This window comes from Bombyx mori, chromosome 27 (genome assembly GCF_030269925.1).
Source record: "Bombyx mori chromosome 27, ASM3026992v2".
Lineage (NCBI taxonomy): Eukaryota > Metazoa > Arthropoda > Insecta > Lepidoptera > Bombycidae > Bombyx > Bombyx mori.
In genome coordinates, this window is record NC_085133.1 from 5633561 (window position 1) to 5660656 (window position 27096).

General features: G+C 37.9%; 1 protein-coding gene, 1 long non-coding RNA gene and 1 other non-coding gene across 3 annotated transcripts in view; 2 read left to right on the forward strand and 1 right to left on the reverse strand.

Annotated features, from left to right (window-relative positions):
• The window catches only part of LOC101740640 (dual specificity tyrosine-phosphorylation-regulated kinase 2), a 212287-nt gene that overhangs the window by 113359 nt on the left and 71832 nt on the right, over positions 1-27096 (reverse strand). The window lies entirely within an intron of this gene.
• The window catches only part of LOC134201541 (uncharacterized), a 315836-nt gene that overhangs the window by 91889 nt on the left and 196851 nt on the right, over positions 1-27096 (forward strand). The gene's annotated exons all lie outside the window — the stretch shown is intronic.
• On the forward strand, positions 23085-23161 carry Mir2774b-2 (microRNA mir-2774b-2). Its single transcript, NR_107355.1, has one exon. It is a non-coding gene; the product is annotated as a microRNA mir-2774b-2 (primary transcript).

Consider the following 27096-nt stretch of genomic DNA (forward strand, 5'->3'; position numbering starts at 1 on the left):
AGAGAGACGACACCCTGTGGTTGTCTCAGTCAAGGTTGAAAACTAAATACGAGCCACTTTATTTGTTTTAAAGAGTCTAAATATAAAACTTTAAAGGTATTTTGATAACTTTTTCTACCTAATTACTCCAAGGTACTCAACGAATATTTACCCGAAATTTCACAAATTTAAGTCGATCGGTTAATAAAGAGCAAAGGCAAGATCGTATTTGTTCAAAACAACGAGTTTGACGGATGAAACAATCGGAACTTTTCCTTGTAACTTCCACAAAAAAAACATCGAAATGAGAGAAGCAAATAAAAGTCTGCGTGTACAAAAAGACAATAATTCTTATTTTTGTCAAATAAATGGAAACTATTTTGGCAAAATACCGGCATAAATTTTATTCTAGAGTAAAACTAGCCATATTTTATTTATGCTATGCTCAAAAACAAGATTATAACATATTCTGAATTTACCACGAGCTGCAGGCATGTGTAATGGCATTCTTTTATTTTTATTTAACTTGACGAACGGACGGATCTCGTGGCTCGCCTGATTTTAAATTGTTATCGGAGCTTTATCTGGAATCAATAATTAATTTATAATTTATGTGCCTTTTTACGATGCGATGTTTTTTTTATCGTGAAAATCGTGAGACATGAAATCGAGCGTTGGAAATGTTTTCTTCTAGAGCAATTGATACTTTTGACTCCGACATGGTCGAATCACTTGTTGGAAGGACATAGGTCTTGAAAATGTTAATTTTTTTTACATATTCTAGTAACCTTGAGAGGTTATACTAGATTCGCCGAGCGAGTAGGTGAGCTCACAAGGCTCTAACCTGGTGAAAATTTCTAAAATTTAATCACAAGCATTAACTTTATTTTTCAATTCAAGTAATTTTTTGACAGAAGGTTGGTACTAAATTATAGTATCTGCACATGCACATGACTCACCCTTCGACAAGTACTCATGATAGGGGGAAGGAGTTAACGAATTTACGCAAGAAAAGACGCAGGTGAACATAATAACTACCATCACGGAAGTAAGGCCGGAATCACATATGCAATTACTATCTCTAAATCTGTGTTTAAATGAGCGCATTGAAATTATAAAAAACAAACTAATTCCTAATTCAAATGCAAACATGAATAAAACCCAAGTTCTTAACATGTTACTGCATGCCGATCGTAAATTCAACCTATAAACATCATTGTAGATATAGCACCATTACAAACTAAACAACGCTACGCCAATGACTACGGCCGTACCACAATAATTGCTCCACTGTGACTGGACAATACATAGAAATAAACCAGCTATGTACATTGTTAGACCCACTTTACGAGAAGAGCTCCGGTTAAGCGTATCATGTAATTCGGGCGGCCTACATCCTGTGTGAACTATTCGTGCAGGCTAATTGGGTTTGGGGGAGAATTTAGGTGTATGGTAATTATTAAGGTTGCGATGATGTAGGATGTGATATTGGCTTCCTACCGATGTCAGCCTTTGATTTAGCCGCAATTTACCGATCATTAATTCCGATTATCATTAATTCGCTTAAATTCGCTTCCGATTTATCATTAATCCGCTTAAACAATGCAACCAATTAAATAACGTTCTGAGTAATGTTACAATCAAACTAAATTCGGAAGTGGTAATTTCATACGATCACCTGTGAAGTCAGTCGACAGCTGTTCACGGTGTTCTGATAAAACGTGCATTTAAACATCCAATAGTCGGTGCAATGTCAATGACATCTGTGGTTCATTGACACCGCCAGCTGTACCTGTCACTGTATCGACATTTTAATTTGGTTACTGAATGGTATTAAGGGCTCGATCAATAAAGTCTGATTGTTTTTCTTAGAGTTCCACTTGAGTTCTCAAGGCCACGTGTGTCGCAACAGTTTTTCTGTCTTATTTTTTGCTTATCAAGCATCAGGTTCGATAATTGGCACGTACTCAGCTCATTTAAGGTCTATGATTGTACATTATCTAAAGTTTTTTCACAAGTAATTGGCCACCTGTACATAAAACCTGATTAACATGCGGAAATCTATTGTAATAGAGCAACGCAAACTACACAGTAAGAACTTTTTATAGTTACATAAATTTTCACTTCGTTATATGAAGATAGCGTTTTGAAACAAATCTAGGCCAGAGGTTCTCAAATGAATAAAGGGTTAGATATATAGTCTCGCATTTACACATGGTCTATTATATTTGACTTTTCGAAATTGACAATAGATTGACGGCCGCGTCGATGGCATATCATGCGAACGCACTGTCGGCGCGGTGCGCGTATGACGACAGCATTAATAAGTCAGTAATTGGTGGTCGGTCTAAATACACTGTGTGTTTGGTTACGTAACGGTTGCCGGTTTCTTGACATAGAATCTACGTTCTTCAAAAATCGGCACGTTACGAAAACTCTATTGTTATGACCGGCTTTAATTACATACCCAATCGAGGCAATGCAAAGCCGTCATCACCCTATGATCAACAGGCCTTGTCGGATCCTTCGGATCCACTCTCCGTGCTATTAAGCGCTCGAAGGACCAGTCACCAAAGCACCGGTCACCTTTTTTTTCCTTTCTGTGCTGATAGCCTTGAGAGGCTATTTCAGCGTAACCTTAACTGGTAGGTGAGCTCATGGGGCTCAAACTGGAGTGTTGCTAACACTGGGCCTAGCAAGAGCAGTGCTTCACAGAATCTACCACCGGATCGGAAACGCGACCCACTGAGAAGATCCGGCGAGAAACTCAGACGCGTCGATTACGACGAAAAATTTGACGAGCGAACTAACCCATAGACACAACCCACTGAACTTCTCGCCGAATCTTCTCTGTGGGTCGCGATTCCGATCCGGTAGTAGATTCAGGAAAGCACTGCTCTCGCTAGGGCTAGTGTGCTAGCATATTCTCTAGGTATAAACCCATGAGCTCACCTACCCGTCCGCGTGTAGTTGGAATAGCCCCTTAAGCTACCAAAGATTAAATACAGAAAAAAAGAATCTGCGATAATTAGCTTGTGAAGTTAATCGACAATTGCGATAATTGACTGAAATTATAATTCTAACAAGATGTACATTTTGGTACTGCAGAGATATTTTAAATATAACTAAAACTGCCCTCCTTCGAGTAAAAAATAATCATACATGTCATTTTATTTCTTTTGATGAGTACTTTCATTTAAAGTAACGTCGGATCCAAAATTCCTTCTATCATTAAAGAACGAATTTAAAACAAAAAGTGATTCGTCATGCAATTTATCCATCGGTTTAGGTTGTATACTTTGTCGGTCAGTCTGTACTACAGTTGCATAGATATACCTGAGCCCTACCTCATACACATAACGACCGACCGTGATCACCACGACAGGATGTGCCCGGGTGGTCATTGGAAACGGAAGCCAGATAAATTATATGTAACGCGACGTTGCGCTCGACGTCAAATGCTTGTACAAAGATAAGACTTTAGTGGGTCTTTTACTTCGATTCCAAATTGTAACGGCTTCATATTTGAACGGGGAAGTAAACTAACATAATACAGACAAGATTAATAAAAGTGACCGTTAAATTTTAGGTATGCGTAACAGTTATTTTGATTTTAGAAGTGAATGTATATAAAACTTTGGCGATTAAAACCTCATCTGATGTGTTATCATCATGAGCTCAAATTTATCTAATGCAGAGGCTTTGGGAGAGCCCAATACGCGCTATTGAGCCCAGTTTTCAGCTATACCAGTATAAGACAGGCCGCTTATGTGAACAAGAATAATTTTTCATATATCACTAAAAAATCTTATTTGTTTGTTTAAGCTTAATATACATATTTGGAGTTTTTTTCAGACAATTCATCCCCATTAAGAAACGGCATTAGGAAACAATCATACTTATTTCAAAGTTTCTTAAATTCGTTTACAGTCAAAACAATGTAACAATCATAATTGACTACCACATGAGCTTCAAAATCTATCAGAAAATAATTTAACTGATTAATTTTTAAAAACTTTTCATTAACTAATTCGAGAACTACATATTATTATAAACCTAATAAATGGGATAAACAACTCTTCTCAGCACTAGTTATTCACACTCAAATGGATTTCCAGTAGTGCATCTCATATATTTTTAAATCATTCGACTAATATTTAACAGACGGAGCAGTTCAACTGCTGCAAAAAAAAGGGCAAATTAAAAATATGAAACCACAAAGACGGGTTTAAAAGTCAAGACAGAGACAACGATATCGCTGCTGATCGAATCTCTTGGTGTTGAGGCGAGACAAATCGATTTATAAGTTGTCCGTTAAGAATTTTGTTAGAGCAGGATAGACATATAGGGGATCCTATGGGAAAAAAACGTCCAGACGGACAGCTTTCGAAGTGCAGAAGAACGTGTAAGGTCGTTGCCATGTACCTAAACACAAAAAGTTAAGATTTGTAAGATTAGATGTCAGAAAATGCAGTTGGATCAGTTAAACGAGGTAATACAAATCTTTCCTTGAACTTAACTTAAGATTCATAATATTTTTTTCATATTTTCTGGTTAACATTTCGCTAACACTTTTTCGTACTCTGGTTTTTTGTTTGATACAAGGCGCGATTACGTGGAAGTAAATTAAAAAAAAAGACTATTAGGGATTCGGTACGCATTTAACATTGGTCGGCCTTAAGCTCGTTCTATGCAATAAAAAGATAAATACTTGTATTCAATAAACAAAAAAAAAATCCTTTCATGTAGTTGCTTAAAATCTCTATATTCATGGTAATGACTCATATATCCCATATATATATAATCAAGAAAGGTTAATAATCAATTATCAAACACATATTTAAGTAATTAATTGTATATGTGACTTTGTAGTTTCATGCATTAAACTACATATGTATATTAAATTATAATCCAAAAATTTCTAAACGTTAGCTCGTAATCAGAACCTTAGTACACACCGTTGTTGGCGCCAAAGGGAGGCCAATCAGGATAGATGCAAATGTGTAGATATCACTTTGTGATAGTCATAGCTAAGTACTAGAGAACTGTGACTTTGGTTGGCGGCATTTCATTTGTTCATGTCCCCCCCAAAATCATATGCCCGCTTCCCCTGCTAGTATTCCATAAAATATTAAACTATAAACCGATAGACTACGGATCAATCGTGACATAATCTTAGTGAAATAATAATCTTTTGAAAATAATAATAAAAATCGTAATTTTTTCATACTCAGCGGTTAAATGTTACGGAACGAGTCTTTTCGTTTTATTTTTATTACCTAATAAATTCGAAAGTATTCTGACGAGTCATCTACTTAGATTGACCGCTATCGATTTACGATTCTCGATTTAGAGATATTGTGGTTTATAATAAAATTCAAGCGTATATTACGCACGTCGAACCTGAGCATTAGAAAGGATGAAGACATAGGAAGGACACCCCTTTTTTTTTTTTTTTTTATTGCCCTTGTAGACAGACGAGCATACGGCCCACCTGATGGTGAGTGGTTACCGTCGCCCATGGACTTCAGCAATGCCAGGGGCAGAGCCAAGCCGCTGCCTACCGCACCTTTAGTCACTATACGACATGTGACTGAAGTCCCAATTGTTTTACGGCTGTCCCCTACCTTTCAAACTGGAAGCGTACGTCTGTCTACAGGATTTGGTGGTAGGACTTGAGTCCGCACGGGTAGGTACCACCACCCTGCCTATTTTTGCCGTGAAGCAGTAATGCGTTTCGGTTTGAAGGGTGGAGAAGCCGTTGTAACTATACTGAGACCTTAGACCTTTATTTCAAGATGGGTGGCGCATTTACGTTGTAGATGTCTATGGGCTCCAGTAACCACTTAACACCGGGTGGGCAGTGAGCTCTTCCGCCAAGCTCATCAAAAAAAAAAAAAAACGGCTATTTCACCGATCAAGCCACGAGCGTGTCTGATGCACACTTTCACGAATACAAATCTTGGTGAGGATCTTTTAGTTATGCGTGCACACAGAATTCGCACTGTAGTCCGATCGCGCCCTCATACGAATCTGCCCCTAGTCCTAATGGGGTTAGCACTCCCTAAGTTGGGGACGGACATTTGCGAAGGGTCTCCAAGATCGATACCGGCTTGAGGTATACTGACAATACACATATTAAAGCTAGATGAATGTATCATCACTATCACTACATAGTATAAAACAAAGTCGCTTTCTCTGTCCCTATATCCTTATGTATGCTTAAATCTTTAAAACTACGCAACGGATTTTGATGCGGTTTTTTTTAGTAGATAGAGTGATTGAAGAGGAAGGTTTGTATGTATAATAACATCCATTAAATGGTGGAGAAATCAATAATAAATTACAGTTTCCGAAGCGAAGCGAGGGCGGGTCGCTAGTTTACTGATAAACGAATTCCAACACGTTTCATAGAACATTAAAATTGAAACAAAAGCGATGAGGTACAATAAAAATAGACGATAGTTAGAATGTTTAGTCATCTGTTACCACGAAAACGGTATAGGATTCTGACATTGTTACGAAAATACAGAAAAACGAATTAAATGTGACATATGAAATCTTTTTAGTATTAGAAAATTTCATTTAATTCTTACTAATCTAAATATTTGAAAAGCTTCTTTCAAAAGTTTATCATCATCGCATTGAGCCAATTTCTCTCTAAAAACAGAAAATGGTATGGACGTTTCGATCTCGAGATTTTAAATTAAATCAATTAATATTTTCGTTGGTCCATCCAATCCGAGATCGTATTTTTTCTTCATTCTTGTTTAATTTCTAAATGATAGTGATAATAATAAAATTAATAGATATAAGAGTAGAAGTAAAATTAAATGTTAACAATACTAAAAACATTCAGAATTATCAACGATTTGTGTAAATGACCTTTTCAAATGGATTGATTTATGTGACAAGGATGATATGGAAATTTATTCAAGAAAAACACTGCAGTTAAACGTCTAACGGTCTCCGGAAAGAGTGTATACAAATAATTCTCAAATATAATGCTATGGTTATTTTCATTTCGTAGCTATTGAACTTATCCATTCGGCGTCAAGTGTTAGACTAGGCCAGTGAGTTCAAATGTTTTACGTGAACTATTTATAAAACTGTAACTGCGCGGACGCACCGCGGCTTACGATGTGCAAAAATAGATGGATGTTTTTAGGGACGTGATCATGTAATGATCGTTACGATTTTAGACGATTCGTGAAATCGATTTTTATCGATCGACTAAAACATTTTTTAAATTACGAATGTTGTGTTTAAGACCATATTACCTAGCTAGATTTAAGTGATATAATTGTCTTAAAGTTTATTGTATGTATGTATATTAACTTTACTACATGTACGCTATAGACGACAAATTGGCGGTTATTAAAAGCAAACATTAAGTCAATGAACAAATTTATTATTTTAGTTTAAGAACCCTAAAACTAAACGGAAATACATAGTTTTGTCTGTCTATTTATAGACTTTGTACTAAACTAGTTTGTTTCATTTCTGTTTAGAGAACAATTAAAAAAGCTTTAGTGTTTCTTTAAAATTAAATTCTGAAAAAAATAAGACATTTAATCTTCAAGTTACTGCCACGAAACAAATATTGAACTTAGAGTTGAAAATAATTACCACGTTTGTGGAAAATATAAAATAAAAATAAAATCTCGTCAAATTAATCTCCAAGGCGTCACAAAGTAATATTACAAAAGTAGTCAAATCATGCTTCACCGCATTAATTATTTTTTATTACTTTCAAGACAGACGAGATGACCCAGGTTTTTATTCATTTAAGTTATATTAATAGTTATAGCGATTGATTGATACTAAAATCGACTTAAGCATAATCGTTATTAAAATCGATACGAAAATCGGACATCACGCCAACACTGAGTCTAAAATTACGAGCAGTCTGCGTTAAAATCTCCGCGTGAACGTACACGCCCGTACGTTGTGAAATGATGATAATTTTCGTTTTTCTTTCAATAAACAACGTTAATTTGCGAACGTTTTGGCACAAGCCAAGTTCAAACCAATCGCAATGTTTATGTTAACTGCTATTTCGTTAACATTGATTCCTCCAGCTTCCTGATACGAATATAGAAATTCGATTTTGCGTTATCTTTCCGCATACTCTACAGTTCGTATCCTATTTGAAAGAATGAACTTTGCAAACAGATTTTCAATTCTTTTGAAATGATTTACAAATACATACATAAAGATGAAAGTATTTTATACGCTTCACAATATAGGAATTCTTACACATCTATTGTAGAGTTCTAATTTTAATGAAATGTTAATCTGCATATTAATCCGCAAAAACCATACAACCACTTTTGAATGGAAAGAGGATTTTTTAACATGTAACAATCTACTTAAATGTATAGATAATAAAATACGTAATCATTTAATACAATGCGAAGCTCAAGAGTTGTTATTAGTTATTAATCGGAAGACAGCGAACTTGCCGTAGCAGTATCTGTAACTACTTATTCTTTCAACAAACTCCCTAATTTGTGCAAGGTACAACAAGGCAGGTACCTAATTTTTCTTTGTTCCTTGTACAAATTATGGGCTAAAATACGTGTAATTATAAGTCCGAATGGATTAGTACCGTTGCAGTAATTACTGGTGTAAGCCCATCTTGTATTCCAGTTTGTAGCTCAGGACAACCGATGGCATTTCGGTAAGCGCTAAACAGAAGTTGGGCCTAGAGCTATAAAAGTAAGACGTCCACATTGTTACTTCAAAAAAAAAAAAAAATTTCAATGTCATTTATCGTAATTAATTAACAGCTCGTTATATAATTTACTGTTGGATATAATAAGATATTCAATAAAATACAACAGACAAACACAACAGTGAATACCACAGTCATAAATAGTTTTCGTTTTGTTAATAGTTTTTCCCAGAATACAAACTCGAAGAGACATTATTGAATATTGCATACCTATTTTAGTGATATAGATAATAGCATTGTTACTAAAATACTCGCCTAATAATAAGCTATGGATGTGGTATAATTTGTTTTCGAACAAAAAACGAACAAAGATTAAATTCTGTACAAAACATAAGATCAAAAACCTTTTTTTTTTGGTACAACTTTTCCTTATTAGCAGAGGCAAGGGGATCTAAGCCCATACAGCCTTGTCTGTTCTATATAATTTCTGAAATATAATCATAAAGTCCAATGAAGACTGATCCATAAACATAAAGCCAAAGTAACAATAATAATAAATCTACATTTTAAAATGAGATATAATTGTAGTTCAGTTAGTTCTTAATCAAAAAAAAAAAAAATATATATATATATATAGTAATTTGTATTGTTGTAGTTCAGCTAGTTCTTAATCAAAAAAAAAAAATATATATATATAGTCATTATATACATTTCTAAGAATTCCTTCTAATTAAAATTGCGTAAAAAGAATACGGTAAACAAAATTACCGAACTTAGTTAATGACAATAAAAGAAGTATTAATTCAATAGTCTACAGAAACCTGGAAATTTACAACGTTGCGTTATTGAATATGTGTAATATACTAAATTTTTTAGAGCCTTTGCAGGCAAGCACGTGAAAAAGCTGACAAAGTTGTCACCATCGCTCATAGACGCGAAAATGCCACAGGGACAAGCAAGTTGCAGTCTACCGCAGAGTACTCACAGCAAACCTCATTTTAAGTAGTACATACGTTCGGGAAACACCCTAATTATATATAAGCATTATAAAGCTATATATTATAAATGAGGAGATCCCTAGAAGAACGAAGGTTGCTGACATAGCCCGTAGAATTAGTGAACTGAAGTGGCAATGGGCCGGCCGCCACATAGCACGAAGAGAGGACGGTCGATGGGGCAGAAAGATCCTGGAGTGGCGACCACGTACTGGCAAGCGCAGTGTGGGACGGCCACCTACTAGATGGACCGACGACCTAGTAAAAAGCGCTGGGTCTCGTTGGATGCAGGTGGCAATGGACCGGTCGCACTGGAAATCTATTGGAGAGGCCTATGTTCAGCAGTGGACGGCGATAGGCTGAAATGATGATGATGATAAAGCTAGTGCTTTCCAAGACGCCTTTGATTCTTTGCATCTTCTTCTTTACAAGCCGATAATGATTTCCTTCTGGGCTTTGTCCCTACTAACCTTGATCCTAATAACGATAAGGAACACTAGATAATTACAAATGATATGTGTGAGTAATATCCTTATATTAATCTCCAGTCGTATCTTGTATAATACACTTACATATGTATATTTTATCCTTAACGACGAGCGTTTAAATCGACAGTTCAATTACCTGCAACAAAAAAATAAAAGATCGTTACACATTTATAGACAAAAAAACATACCTAGTTTTTATGAAACCAAAAAAGGGTATAAGGAAAATAGACCGATTAAATATTAGAATTTTCTTGGTATTAAGAATGCCCTTTTTTTTTATTGCTTAGATGGTTGGACGAGCTCACAGCTCACCTGGTGTTAAGCGGTTACTGGAGCGTATAGACTTCTACAACGTAAATGCGCCACCCACCTTGAGATATATGTTCTAAGGTCTCAGTATAGTTACAACGGCTGCCCCACCCTTCAAACCGAAACGCATTACTGCTTCACGGCAGAAATAGGCAGGGTGGTGGTACCTATCCGCGCGGACTCACAAGAGGTCCTACCGCTCAATGGTTTCTACATGCAGTTACAGTTATATGGACGTTACCAAGCTAATATCTGCAGCGAACAGTTTTTTGGAGATTTCTATACTTTCACTATACTCGTTTCAAGATTTATTCTCACGTTTTTCATGTATTATTTCGAGTTGCAGACAAATGGCAGGTTTAATTATACCCACGACTGACAAGTTTTCGTCAATTAACTTTTCATTGGAGATGGTGGCATGGCACCCTGGCTAGATGGTGCGATGACCTCCGCACGGTGGCCGGCAAGAAGTGGATGAGGAGAGCCGCAGACCGGGCTCAGTGGTGTGGATTGGGGGAGGCCTATGTCCAGCAGTGGACGACTGTGGGCTGTTGATGATGATGATGATAATGATTCAAGATTATAACATTTTGAAAATTTTTCACAATCATGGAACGTCAAGATGTAGAAATCTCAAAATAAGCCACATAGCTCTAATCTAAATAAAATTATCCATAACAGGAACTTGGACAAACTTGCAGTTTCAATATATAATTACTGTAACCAATTTATTTATTTATTTATTTATTGCCTATAAATATAAATATGAACGATTTTTTTTTATTTATTGCCCTAGTAGGCAGACGAACATACGGCCCACCTGATGGTGATTGGTTACCGTCGCCCATGGACTTCAGCAATGCCAGGGGCAGAGCCAAGCCGCTGCCTACCGCAATAAATATTAATATGAACTAATTGATTAAATGCTTACAATTTCAGAGAATCGTATTACTTTATTTATCATCCAAACCTAACAAGACCCATTACTAAATGTATAATTTGTGTTTTATAGATCTATTTAAAAAAATATATAAACCTTAATCTTAATATATAAACCGTAATATATAAATTTATTAACCTTAATATATAAACCTTTTTCGAACTAACGACGGAGGATAATTGACTTTGAGCGTATGTATGTATATTTATTTATCCAGTCCTTTGGCACGCGTTAAACATTTTTGACGTATTACAACAAATTATTTTCTTTATATTCGTTTTAATTTTGCAAGTGACGAATTATATATCATTTGTGGTAGGACCTCTTGTGAGTCCGCACGGGTAGGTACCACCACCCTGCCTATTTCTGCCGTGAAGCAGTAATGCGTTTCGGTTTGAAGGGTGGGGCAGCCGTTGTAACTATAATTGAGACCCTTAGAACTTATATCTCAAGATGGGTGGCGCATTTACGTTGTAGATGTCTTTGGGCTCCAGTAACCACTTAACACCAGGTGGGCTGTGAGCTCGTCCACTCATCTAAGCAATAAAAAAAAAAAAAATTGTATAAGCGTTAACAAAAATCGTCAATTCGAACTTTCCAATAGTTACTTTAATCTATTAAAATTATTAAAATAATTATTATTAATTAAATTAATAGATCTGCATCCTGCAAGAAATAATTTATTATATTTTTAATCGTTCTAACAAAAAATTGTGAGACCAAATAGATTATTAAAAGCTACAAAAACGCAACTGCATTAATTTGGGGGTTGGTGCTTCCCGCTTCCGTAGGTTTAACCCGCGATTCCCTACAAGTGACCCCTGGGTGGTGCTAAACGGGAGCCGAAAACATAACCGGTGGTAGGACTTAGTCCGACTGGCTGGCGACCACCCTCCAACTAGAATCCGCCGCCAAATAGCCTAGCTGTGTTCCGGCGTGTGGGTTGGAGAGCCAGTTCTATCCCTTCCCTTTCCCCTTCCTTGTTGGGGGTGAGTCTTGGTTACGCCTGGAACTTGCGGAGCAGACGTGCGTGCGAACTCGCGGGGCGTGATTGTTTGACGGGGGTATAGGGAGACCCAGTGAAACGGTATCCGCTGCCGCCCGCCGGTCAGTAGGGGACCTGAACCCGGGTGTCTCTACTAAACTCCGCCCCGGGAAGCTGTCCCGCCAACCGGTGTAAAATTCTGCCGTGCGGTCGTCGTGCCGGAGTCGGAGACCGGAGTGGATCCCGGCGATCGCACGCAGAGTGGACTGGGGGCCCTTCCATGCCCTGCGTCAGTCTCTCACGCAACCCGTGGTCGAGCACGTACTATGTTCCGCGCTTCATTCAGGTGTTGCCTCGATCTCACCTCTAACATCCTACCTCTCCTAATCCTACTCTCCCGAAATATAACAACTTAATGAAGTCGAAAAAAAAGAAAAGGGTTTTACAGGCGGCTCCCCATTCCACATTTAATGTGGATTTCAGCAATGTCAGGGGCCTACATAGCAACCTTGACGCCGTACACCACCACCTTGAGACGGCGCAGCCTGCCCTGCTTTTTTTAACGGAGACGCAGATATCTGCTCCGGATGATACCTCATACCTTGAATACCCCGGCTACGTATTGGAGCACAACTTCCTGCGTAAAGCCGGGGTGTGCGTATTCGTCCGGGCTGATGTCTGTTGTCGCCGTCTTCGGGGCCTCGAACAACGGGACCTGTCCCTCTTGTGGCTGCGCGTAGATCACGGGGGCCGTAGCCGAATCTACGCGTGCCTGTACAGGTCCCACAGCAGTGATGCAGGTTCAGCTCTGTTTGAGCATGTGCAAGAGGGGACTAACCGCGTGCTTGAGCAGTACCCATCTGCGGAGGTGGTGGTTCTTGGAGACTTTAACGCTCACCACCAAGAGTGGTTGGGGTCCAGAACCACTGACCTCCCGGGTCGGACTGCCTACGATTTCGCCTTGGCCTACGGCTTCTCCCAGCTGGTGACACAGCCCACCCGTGTCCCAGATATCGAGGGGCACGAGCCTTCTTTGTTGGACCTTCTGCTGACCACAGATCCGGCCGGATACAGTGTGGTGGTCGACGCTCCGCTTGGATCGTCTGATCACTGCCTTATTCGTGCTGCCGTTCCACTCTCTCGTCCTGATCGTCGAACGACGACCGGGTATCGAAGAGTTTGGCGGTATATGTCAGCAGATTGGGATGGATTGCGTGAATTTTACGCATCCTACCCATGGGGGCGGTTCTGCTTTTCCTCTGCTGATCCTGACGTCTGTGCGGACCGTCTTAAAGACGTGGTGCTCCAGGGGATGGAATTGTTTATTCCCTCCTCTGAAGTGCCCGTTGGGGGTCGCAGCAGACCCTGGTATAACAATGCCAGCAGGGATGCTGCACACCTCAAGCGGTCCGCATACGTGGCATGGGATAATGCCAGGAGACGTCAGGACCCTAACATCTCAGAGGAAAGGCGGAAATATAACGCCGCTTCCAGGTCCTACAAGAAGGTTATTGCCAAGGCGAAGTCGGAGCACGTTGCTAGAATTGGCGAGCGACTGAAGAGCTATCCCTCTGGGAGCCGTGCTTTCTGGTCGCTCGCCAAAGCTGCAGAAGGAAACTTTTGCAGGTCTAGTCTCCCACCACTACGCAAGTCCGATGACAGTCTGGCCCATAGTGCGAAAGAGAAGGCTGACCTTCTGGTCAAACTCTTCGCCTCGAACTCGACTGTGGACGACGGGGGTGCCACACCACCGAACATCCTCCGGTGTGATAGTTCCCTGCCCGAGATCTGCTTTACACAGTGTGCAGTCAGGCGGGAACTCCGACTCCTGGACGTCCATAAGTCGAGCGGGCCAGACGGCATCCCTGCAGTGGTTCTGAAAACGTGCGCCCCTGAGCTGACGCCTGCGCTAACGCGTTTGTATCGCCTCTCTTATTGCACTAACAGGGTTCCGTCTTCATGGAAGACTGCCCACGTCCACCCTATCCCCAAGAAGGGTGACCGGTCGGACCCATCGAGCTATAGGCCTATCGCGATAACTTCCTTGCTTTCCAAGGTGATGGAGCGAATAATTAATATACAACTCCTGAAGTATCTGGAGGATCGCCAGCTGATCAGTGACCGACAGTACGGTTTCCGTCACGGTCGCTCAGCTGGCGATCTTCTTGTATACCTTACTCACAGGTGGGCTGAAGCCTTGGAAAGCAAGGGCGAGGCTCTTGCTGTGAGCCTTGATATCGCGAAGGCCTTCGACAGGGTCTGGCATAGGGCACTTCTATCGAAGTTACCATCTTACGGAATCCCCGAGGGTCTCTGCAAGTGGATCGCTAGCTTTTTGGATGGGCGGAGCATCACGGTCGTTGTAGACGGTGACTGTTCTGATACCATGACCATTAACGCTGGCGTTCCACAAGGTTCGGTGCTCTCCCCCACGCTTTTCATCCTGTATATCAATGACATGCTGTCTATTGATGGCATGCATTGCTATGCAGATGACAGCACGGGGGATGCGCGATATATCGGCCATCAGAGTCTCTCTCGGAGCGTGGTGCAAGAGAGACGATCAAAACTTGTGTCTGAAGTGGAGAACTCTCTGGGGCGAGTCTCCGAATGGGGTGAATTGAACTTGGTTCAATTCAACCCGATAAAGACACAAGTTTGCGCGTTCACTGCGAAGAAGGACCCCTTTGTCATGGCGCCGCAATTCCAAGGAGTATCCCTGCAACCTTCCGAGAGTATCGGGATACTTGGGGTCGACATTTCGAGCGATGTCCAGTTTCGGAGTCATTTGGAAGGCAAAGCCAAGTTGGCGTCCAAAATGCTGGGAGTCCTCAACAGAGCGAAGCGGTACTTCACGCCTGGACAAAGACTTTTGCTTTATAAAGCACAAGTCCGGCCTCGCATGGAGTACTGCTCCCATCTCTGGGCTGGGGCTCCCAAATACCAGCTTCTTCCATTTGACTCCATACAGAGGAGGGCCGTTCGGATTGTCGATAATCCCATTCTCTCGGATCGTTTGGAGCCTCTGGGTCTGCGGAGGGACTTCGGTTCCCTCTGTATTTTGTACCGTATGTTCCATGGGGAGTGCTCTGAGGAATTGTTCGAGATGATACCAGCATCTCGTTTTTACCATCGCACCGCCCGCCACCGGAGTAGAGTTCATCCATACTACCTGGAGCCACTGCGGTCATCCACAGTGCGTTTCCAGAGATCTTTTTTGCCACGTACCATCCGGCTATGGAATGAGCTCCCCTCCACGGTGTTTCCCGAGCGCTATGACATGTCCTTCTTCAAACGAGGCTTGTGGAGAGTATTAAGCGGTAGGCAGCGGCTTGGCTCTGCCCCTGGCATTGCTGAAGTCCATGGGCGACGGTAACCACTCACCATCAGGTGGGCCGTATGCCCGTCTGCCTACAAAGGCAATAAAAAAAAAAAAAAAAAAAAAAAAAAAAAAAAAAAAAAAAAAAAAAAAAAAAAATGCAAATTAAAAATCGAAAAACAAGCTCTGTATAATGTATTCTTCAGTGTATTTTAAATTTATTTCCATCTTCGGATTTCCATAGTATAATTTAAATGTAGCATGAATATGAAGATAGACGACAAACAAAGAAATTAATATTTATGTGTTATTTAAACATCCCAATCATCTTGTCGTTCTTGTACTTACTATTGACACACACAATAAATAGTATTAGATATGTCTATAATACGTAGATCTATGTCCGTGTCGACCCCATAAGACATCACTGATTTAGACGACAAACAAAGATATTAATATTTATATGTTATTTAAACATCCCAATCATCGTGTCGTCCTTGTACTTACTATTGACACACACAATAAATAGTATTAAATATGTCAATAATACACAGATCTATGTCCGTGTCGACCCCATAAGACATCACTGATTTGAAAATAGTAGAGGTCCCGCAGTAGTCGAAATTCGACTATAATTAATTGGAATTGTAAGTTTGTACACTATTATGATTGTATTTTATACTTCTATAATCACAAATTTCGCCAAGACTACATACACTATAAAAAATATTTACAAAGACAAACAATATTTAATCTATTCTCAATTTAACAACAGACGTCAAGAACAAAAGTTTGACAATAAATAGTATGCATGCGTGTGTGCGTCAAATACATGGTATGTAGTGTGTGTAATGTTTTCTTTATTGATTTAATGAATCTTTTATGCATTATTTAAAAAAAATATTAGCTTTGTGCACTTCTTCTCTATATTCTCTATAAGTGTGGAAAATTTCATACTCCTCCTTCCGCGCAATTTTCGTAAAAAGGGATACAAAGTTTTTGCTTCACGTATTAATATATAGATACCACAGACCAACACACAGTCTTCGATGCTGTCTGTTCTATGTTAGATATGTCTATAATACGTAGATCTATGTCCGTGTCGACCCCATAAGACATCACTGATTTAGACGACAAACAAAGATATTAATATTTATGTGTCATTTAAACATCCCAATCATCGTGTCGTCCTGGTACTTACTATTGACACACACAATAAATAGTATTAGACATGTCTATAATACACAGATCTATGTCCGTGTCGACCCCATAAGACATCACCGATTTGAAAATATTATACCAATATGATTTGTATAATTAACAACCGATACTGTCAGCAACTGGTTGACAATGTTATTGGAATAAGTGACGCGACGTGTGCGTTTAGGTCGCTAAAACGGGTGTCAGCATTTATAAAATCAAATATATAGAAAAGCTATTAAGGTATTTAAAAACGTGGTATACCTAGAGTTGGCTAGGCCAGCGGCGAGGGCAACGACCCGATCGCATTGACCTTACTCTTGAACGTTGTTCGCATGTTTTACAAGTACGATAAACGCGAAAATTGTATATCGTTATCGCTTTCTTAGATTTTTTTATTAAACTTTTTTCTACTTACATTAAATATATCACAACAGATCGTAGAGAGATAGCTTAAGCCAATCGGAATTAGTAGACCCAATGAGGGGTGACTAAAAATACCTATACCTTTAAGGGAACACAATACGTATGTTTAAAAGTAACATAAAAATATAGTATTTTATAATGAATTCAGTGAAACAAGTGTAGATTCATCAAAATACTAGATTACATATTGGACAGGCTAATTCAGTTGAGGACAAGTTTTCTGGAAATTAATTATGTATCCTATATACGATAGTTCACAATGCAGATGTTAATTTTGAACTGTCTACATTTTTGAGTCATTAAATTCAAAATTGAAATTGAAAAAAATATTCAGTATTACATTCTCACGAATTGGTTCCGATGTATTCTACTTTTACGAATGACTTAGCCACATGCCAAAACATTTTTGCCTTCAAACAAAAACTAAATGGTTCAAGTACCCCGAATTGGAATTGCTTGTTGTCGATAATAACGTTTAGTTCCTATTATATCGATAATCATTTTTATTATTAAAATAGTTAGGTCAAAAACCTCAGTAGCATTTCAAGGTAACTTTTCGGTTTTGTAATCAAAACTTATTTGGAAATCTGGTTTTAATTAATCGCCAAGTTATTCGATTTTAATTATTGCAATAACTTTAACGCCTACTTCAGAAGAATTTAGGTATTTATTTGATTTTCACGATGCAAAGTTATGATTGTCTTATTAATTTCATGTGATTGGATTTGACTGGAAACGAAGGCCAGGCTCCTGTTGCTCCAATGAATACAATTGGGACTAACCTCATTTTTAAAGTGGTAATGTAGCCATTCTCAATATAAGCTTTACTGAGTTTGATAACGCCTATTACTAAGCTGACGTACGAGCTATGTATATGTGATACACTGCCTAACTTTTTTATTGCTTAGATAGGTGGACGAGCTCACAGCCCACCTTGTGTTAAGTGGTTACTGGAGCCATATACATCTACAACGTAAATCCACCACGCACCTTGAGATATAAGTTCTAAGATCTCAGTATAGTTACAACGACTGCCCCACCCTTCAACCTTCAAACCGAAACACATTACTGCTTCACGGCAGAAATGGGCAGGGTGGTGGTACCTACTCGTGCGGACTCGCAAGAGGACCTACCACCTGGTAAAACTACCACCACTATCCACTTAATTAAGAATATCGAGTTTCATCAATTGTCTACAACAAGATATAAATTATCAAATAACAAGTATCTATATACCCATATAGTAATGAAGATGTTTCCTTTTTCCACATTATCTGAACAGAAAAAAAAATCACTTCATTGTAGATACCGACATACGAGCAAGGTAAAAATTTTCGTGAATACGTTTTTCAATGGGCATATGCTAAAAACTGGCCCTATTGATAGATAAACCATCAGATAGTCTGAGTAACTATAGCTTATTTATTAACGAATTGTAACAAATAACATAAAATAGGGATATCGATAACCGGTAACCCAAGCTCATTGAAATCAGCACTGTCAGAGGCACAGGCTTGCTGCCTACTGCTATATGGCGATAGTCTATGAGCAATGGTCACCTATTAGCATCAGGTAGACCGTTATTTTATTACGGCAACGAAAAAAAAACTGAACTCCAACAAATAAACGCATCCGTCATATTATTAATTACATATAATTGTGTCTTTGCCGACACAGACCCACTGACATACAGTTGAAAGAACAACAGTTAGACAAACGTTTTTCAAAGCGTAGGCGCTATGTAAACTAGCAGACAAGTTTTTTCTTTACCGAAATTATAAGACGCAATTGACTTTTTTTCATAGATGGCCAGATCTTTTTATTTATTGCTTAGATGGGTGTATGTGATTATGGAACACCTGGTGCTGAGTGGTTACCGGTCACATAGACAATCAATAAAGCAAATGCCGCCACCCAACTATATACTTAACGATATGAGTTCTAAGTCTCAATTCACAGTACAACTCAATAGTAGGGTAGGGCAATCCCTACCCTTTAAACGGAAACACATTAGTGCTTCACAGCAGAAATAAGCAGAGGGGCGGTATCTACCTCAGCGAACACGCAAGTCCTACCACCAGTCATTACATCAATTAAATAACTTTATTCAAGTTCCAATTTCACTCAAAGAACTCTTTCTTACCCCACCGTATACTGGAACCTAAAATTTATTTACATTAGAAATAGCAAAAACGGCAATGGAGAGCCATAAACAAATGAGTGCTTATCTACACTAATATTTACTCTATTTATGTTTCTTAATTAAACATTTGCTGTTCATAAACGCATCTACTTTATTTTTTTACTAGATTTTTTTTTGGTTTTCTCAATAAGTAACGGGTTCAGTACAAGTTTTTACGTGAGAAGTGTGAAACTCTTATGCGAGTTGAAACTATATTAAGAAGTAAAAAAAATATGATTGATATTTAATGATAAATAGATTAGATTTAACCAATGAGATGGACCTACGAGCTGTGTGTTTAGTGAGAGTTTTTTAACGTTCTCAATAGCGTTAAAGTTAACTCAAATTTCTCCGGCATCGCGAAAAAGAGACACAGGCATCCCATTCGAACTGCCACTAAAAACTTCGATCGCTTATACCTCTGAAGTTTATTAGCTGATTCAATTATCTCTTCAACATAAGTATTAATATTTAGTTCCAACTAGCATGATATCAGTCAAATAGTTGACTAGAACTCCAAACGCTTTAAGTGAAACGTGATTTTAGTAAGGTCATTGTACATCGCACTAGTTACAAAAAAAAAACTGGACACAGATGGACCTCAGGCTCAAAGTTCCGACCTCTCGTATATAAGGCACGCATGATATGCTTTAGAATGAGCAGCTAAACGTTCTCTCTTGTCTCATGTCGTACATTTGACATGCGTCAGAAAGGAAACTAGCAACCGGTTTATCGGTTTATCCCTAACAGTACAATAGGCCACGTGGCGTTGACCTCCACCAATTATGGTAATGGTAAACTGACAATAATTACGACGGTAAACTAATGACTCCAGTAATTTCCTTATGGTCTCAAGCTACCATAGAGAATACGAGATAAATTTCGACTAATGGAAAAACGGTGCCGATAACCGGTTTTTAAAACTGCATTAAAATGATTTATGGCTTTTTAGATTATGAATTCGATTATGTCTGTTTAGAGAGATTTAATGTTGCCATTATGTAAAAGCTGATGAACGTTTCGTGTTTTGTTATGTTTTAGAATGTTCAGGAGATATGAATTTATAGATTTGAAACTAAACTACCCACTACGTTGACTAATTAATGAACCAAAATATTAGTAATAAAGGCTTTTCATATAATAGTTTTTGCCCAAATACTATTTAAAATTTCTCTAAGTTGACGCTTTTGGTACTATCTAAACTATGTCATTACATTTCCACATTCGTTTTTAAAGTGAGACATATTCCAAAGCATTTGTTACTGCGACTTCATATCTGTGTGGTGATGTGTACCATCATCATTCATCGATCCACTATTGTCCACTATTGGACATAGATCTCGCTCAATTTGTAGCACCGAACCTGACTTTGGTCTCTTCTCTACACGTCTTGGTCTTTCGTCTATGGCTATGGCATAAATTACTGCACACGTGTGTATAGGTATCTAGTAACTACTTAATAGGTTAGCTCTGAAGTCGTCTACCTCTAATAAAACTAACACGTACATACAAAGGCAGGCATGTATATGATCACATTTACCATGTTTCCTGGTTTTTCAGTTTAATCATCGATCATTGACCCCGAAGGTCGTCTCGGGACGTTAGCACGTTTCCACGGTTCAATATTCAGTGACCGTGATGATTCAATAAAGAAAAAAAATGGTAGAATTAATGTACGTGTATGTGCTTGCGGTCACATCGTATTTTGTTCCGAGGGGAGATGCGTTAAGAATTTTAACGGTAACTTAGGATGCAGCAAACGTTTTTTTTTTAATTTTCGTGAAAACAACGTGATCATAACACGACAGTGTGTATCATGGACACTTTTCAGGAATCCAAAGAACATTGTTTCGATACTAGACAATTGTGACACAATACTGCCTATTTTGATCGCAAAGCTTATGTGTCAAGGTAGGTGACGACATTTACATTGTTGATGTCTATGGGCGCCGGTAATCACTTAACCTCTTAGCAATAAAAAAGGTATACGTATATCAGAATTTATTTTTGATTCGTTCGGCCCCAATCTATCCCATTGATAACAGTTTTAAGCATCACGATTAGTGTGAAAACGTTCAAAATACGAATCGATTTATATTACTATCATACTAGATTTGAAAGTAAACATTATAAAATATAAAAAACGAAGACGCAATATATACTTTCTCTTTCACGTATTGTCATGTGAGTGTTAAGTTGTCATCAAAGTGGTTTGTCAGAAAACGAAGTAGAAACTGACGTAGAGTAGAAATTTACGATTTTCACTTTTATTCTTTTATTCATAATGAACAGAAGCCGTATTCAATCAGCCGATATTGTACAAACATTGATCTTTCGATGCTCGAACATTGAATTGTTCAGCGAAAGTTTAAAAGTTAATTAAGAATGAGTTTTCGTGATGTTGAACCAACATTAAAACATTTTGAAATCAAGATTACGATGCGCTAGGATGAAGTAGATTATCTTCAAATTAAAATGTAATAAAATGAAAATAGCTTCTTATATTATTTTCTTCTATTACTGGTGACGCAGAGGTTGCCACTACTGACTGTTCAGCCAAGAGCTGCAGGTTTGATTCCCATTTCCGACAAACATTTGTGTGACGAACCGGTATGTTTTCTCTGTGTCTAGATGTTTGATATTTATATATCTATATCAGTCATTGGTTCTCATGATACAGGAAATCCTAGTTTGGGCTTAGTTGACCGTGTATGATTTGTCGCAATTATTTTTTAATGATATAAAATATCTTTGTACATTTTCTATACAATTCTAGATGCTTTCTGAAGTCTGGCCTACACCTCCCAGTATTTGAGTTAGGGGATTGTTGTGAGCAAAGGACTCCCTATTATCCTGGAGTAACAGCAGTATCCTCAGCTATTCGGTAAAACCTACTAAACTTAACTAACAGTAATAACAAAGCCGTTCGATTAATGCAATTTAGCCTTTAATTTTTTGTCTCAAGGTAGAGAGAGCATTGACTTATTTATTCTACTTAATACCACAAGTTAAAGCGTTAATAATAAAACTGTCAACTATTTTCCTTGAACAAAACAATAGTTCGATGAATATTCGTCATTATTATGAGGGATTAGGACTCTCTAGTTAGGCGCGACGTTGTCCGGGAGTTATGTGGGTCATGTGACGTCATCGGCGCGGGTACTCGTCAACTCACGCCCGCCACGGATAGTGACAATGTTTAAATTTTTTTTTCCAACTACACCACGCATTCTATTTGCGATGGGCCTTGTTTAGTTCAATGGCGATTGGTAAAAAAAATGTTTTTGAAGATATAAAAATTTCCATGTCGCCCTATGTCCAATGATCTATAATATATTTCTTGGTAAAATAATCTTGACGTTGCTCCGTAGCTGCGTCAACAACTACAAACTAATAATTGTTCTGGTCAAAGCCGACTTTCAGATTAAAACAGAAGAGATTGTATTATATCACGGAATGTCTTCGGTCTGAAAAGAACAAACGCATCCTTGTGGCGGTAGCTATCATAAATAGAGAGATATTTGACAGGTGTTTTAATGTCACTTACGACATTTTCAAGATAAGCTTGCTTATATACAAGTTCCGAGCAACAACATTCGGACCGTCGGTCTAGCGAGCAATTACACCCGCTCGGTAGAAGATCTTCCCTTTGTCGTAAACCTCCATATAGTTGACAGAAAAACTTTTACGCTTCTAAATGAAAATTCTTTAAAAAAGACAATAAATATAATTATGCTTCGTCGCTATCAAGAAAACCGTATCCTTACAATGAATATACACAGTAGCATTGTTAACTAACGGTTTACGATCTGTACACGCGAGAGCGATTGTAAGGACGACAGCGTGTAACGGTAAACATATGTGTGTATGCGCGTTTCGGTCAATAGATCGCGTATCGTAACAATAACGTGTTGTGTTATTACGGAAAATAGCACATTAAAAATAAACCAACATTTTATTTAATTAAATAGACTAGTAATCTCGTTCAATATAAATATATGTTAGTAACGTATTCAAAGGAAATGTCTCATTATTTGTTGCGAGGTCTGCTGATTATAGCTTGAAAATTTCATTGTCACGTAGGCGACTTCTAACATTGCAACGGTAATATTTCTAGTTAATCAGTAAGTCTTGATTTTTAACAACATTGAGTAAAACATATTGCAATACAATGCCACACACAAAGGCTTGAGTTATATGCACTTATTAATTATAAATTGGATATTGGAGTCATTTAAAATGTTAGTGGATCAGTAAATTTAATAGCGCATGGCTTAGAATTAAATGATCCTCCAAAAAAACCCCCAATCTGTGATGTACCTAAAGTTATTTTATTGGAAACTAGTACTTTCAATTTGTTAATTGTGCTTGAATTCACAGTAAAGAAATGTCATCGTGTTAGATATAACTAGTGGTCGCCCGGTAATCGAAATTCGACTATAATTAATTGGAATTGTAAGCTTGTGCAGTATTATGATTGTATTTTATACTTCTATAATCACAAATTTCGCCGAGACTACACTATAAAAATATTAACCTTTGTTAACCCTCGTCTTTACAAACAATATTTAATCTCAATTTGACAACAGACTTCAAGAACAAAAATTTGACAATAAATAGTATGCATGCGTGTGTGCGTCAAATACATGGTATGTAGTGTGTGTAATGTTTTCTTTATTGATTTAATGTATCTTTTATGCATTATTTAAAAAAAATATTAGCATTATGCACTTCTTCTCTATAAATGTGGAAATTTTCATACTCCTCCGTCCGCGCAATTTTCGTAAAAAGGGATACAAAGTTTTTGCTTCACGTATTAATATATAGATAGATAGCTCGTGTAGAAAATGACTTTTGTTTTCCGTAATATAAGATATATTTTTGTACTTATGTATAATGCGGACTATGAAACGATAATATTTTATATTAGCCTTTACCTAATTATCCAATTTGAAGGGCGGGAAAGCCGTTATTTTTATGCAAGTAAGAACTGAAGTTTATCGCAACGTAGTCAGCGGGATAGTGATTAAAACGTCGAGTTTATTCGTGTAGAACTACCCTCTTTTGAGTACCGTTTTTATATATCCCTAATACATGTTCACGAACGATTTCCACGATCAAGGACATTCGTTTGTGTAACAAAAATGAAACCCACAAAGTTTATCTTCCGCAAATCCGTCACGCGTCCCGACCAAATTGTGATTTCGAGCTCATGTCTCGCAATGAGTGACGACACTCTTCCTGTCTTTAAGTTAATACAGACAACGTATATTACAGTAATGCAGTTTTAGCACGGTAAAAGAATAACATCGTGTAATAAAAATCAAACCCGCAAAATTATAATTTGCGTAATTACTGGTGGTAGGACCTCTTGTGAGTCCGCACGGGTAGGTACCACCGCCCCGCCTATTTCTGCCGTGAAGCTGTAATGCGTTTCGGTTTGAAGGGTGGAGCAGCCGTTGTAACTATACTGAGACCTTATAACTTATATCTCAAGGAGGGTGGCGCATTTACGTTGTAGATGTCTATGGGCTTCAGTAACCACTTAACACTTAACTTTAATTTTTATTTAATTAATTTAATAATGTCATTTTGTTGTCCTTTTCATAACTGTATCTTTTTTTATTATTCATGTTCTTTTATTTTTTAATATATTTTACAATGTTGTGTATTGGTCGGTCTGATGCTGGTGTGCGCGTCACTCCGCAGGTGCCGGCGGAAGATCAGCGCCGCAGTACCGATTGTTTCGTTACTGTTAGGCATTGCTGAGCCGGTAACCGTTTCCAAGCCTCGTTATTTTTGTTATCTTTTTTATTTATTTTTTGTACTTAATTTGTGTTTGGAATAAATGTTTATTATTATTATTATTATTATTAACACCAGGTGGGCTGTGAGCTTGTCCATCCATCTAAGCAATAAAAAAAAAATTGAAACTACTTTTACGGTTCAATCTCACTCATTAAATTTATTGTCATTATAATATTATTAAAATAAAATAATAAGACAATGAAAAACGATATACAAAACCATATAAAAGTAATTTTAATTATTTCTAAGGTTCACAAATATCTAAGTAATATACTTCACATTATATTTTCTATTTAATTTAGCCAGTGTTCGGTTTTAAAGAACATTACAATTAAATTTATGTCATTACAATACAACGCAACGATAAAATAAATATAATACGCACTACAATTTTCTGGATAACGATTGAAATCGAAACCACACCTAGTATTAACCGGGTTTTTACTTTTATCAAATCAATATTCTAAGTCAGTGTATGTAGTGTAGTACCTTTAAAAAATAAAGTCGTCGAAACACCGATAAATAAGTATGTCGGCCGTTGACCTCATAATCTCAGCTGATTGTAATGTCAACAAAACGTAGCAATGTGGAACGAGTAGGTACGGTAACGACTAACGATGATATAATATATACGGTTATTTATGCAGAACATACATAAGTCGCGAACAAATTGTTAGAGGAAGTCTGAAAGTGGCACCTGCGACAGAGAAGCTGTGAAGTGCGCGTTTGGGATGGTATGGACATGTGATGAGACGAAATGAAAATGAGGTTGGTAAGAGACCTTACTGGTGGTAGGACCTCTTGGGAGTTCACACGGGTAGGTACCACCACCCCGCCTATTTCCGCCGTGAAGCAGTAATGCGTTTCGGTTCGAAGGGTGGGGTAGCCGTTGTTACTATACTGAGACCTTAGAACTTATATCTCGAGGTGGGTGGCGCATTTAAGTTGTAGATGTCTATGGGTTCCAGTAACCACTTAACATCAGGTGGGCTGTGAGCTCGTCCATCCATCAAAGCAATAAAAAAAAAAAAGAGAATGTTAACTATGATGTGGAAGGATAAAGAGGAAGAGGTAGACCTAAGAAGGATTGCGTGAAATTGGATGGATTGCGTGAAAGACGATATGGGTAAGAAGGGAGTGAGCGAAGAAATGGTATATGATAAAGGAGTATGGAAGGAGAAAACATGTTGCGCCGACCCCAGATGACTGGGAGAAGGGCAGGATAATGATGACATTTGTCGCGAACATATATCCGAAGAAGCCTGTTTTCTTTGATTAAGACATTACAACATAATTTTATGTGGCTTTTGTATAAGTATGGTAACGGTAACCATGAAAAGGAATGTGACGAATTGTAGAAAAAAATACGATGACGTATTAAAATCTAGTTGGCCCCCCCTAATCGAAATTCGACAATAATTAATTATTGTCAAAGACTATTATAAACTTCTATAATCACAGATTTTGCCCAGACTACACTTTAGACAAACAATATTTAATCTATTCTCAATTTCACCACAAGCAATAACAAAAGCTTGACAATAAACAAATAGTATGCATGCGTGTGTGTGTGTGTCAAATACATGGTAGTGTGTAATGTTTTTATTATTATTGATTAAATGTACTTTTATGCAAAATTAAAAAAAAATATCTATAAGTGTGAGAAATTCCATACTCCTCCGTTGGCGCAATTTTTTGCAAACAAAAACTTTATACCCCTTTTTACGAAAATTGCGCGGACGGAGGAGTATGAAATTTTCCACACTTATAGAGAATATAGAGAAGAAG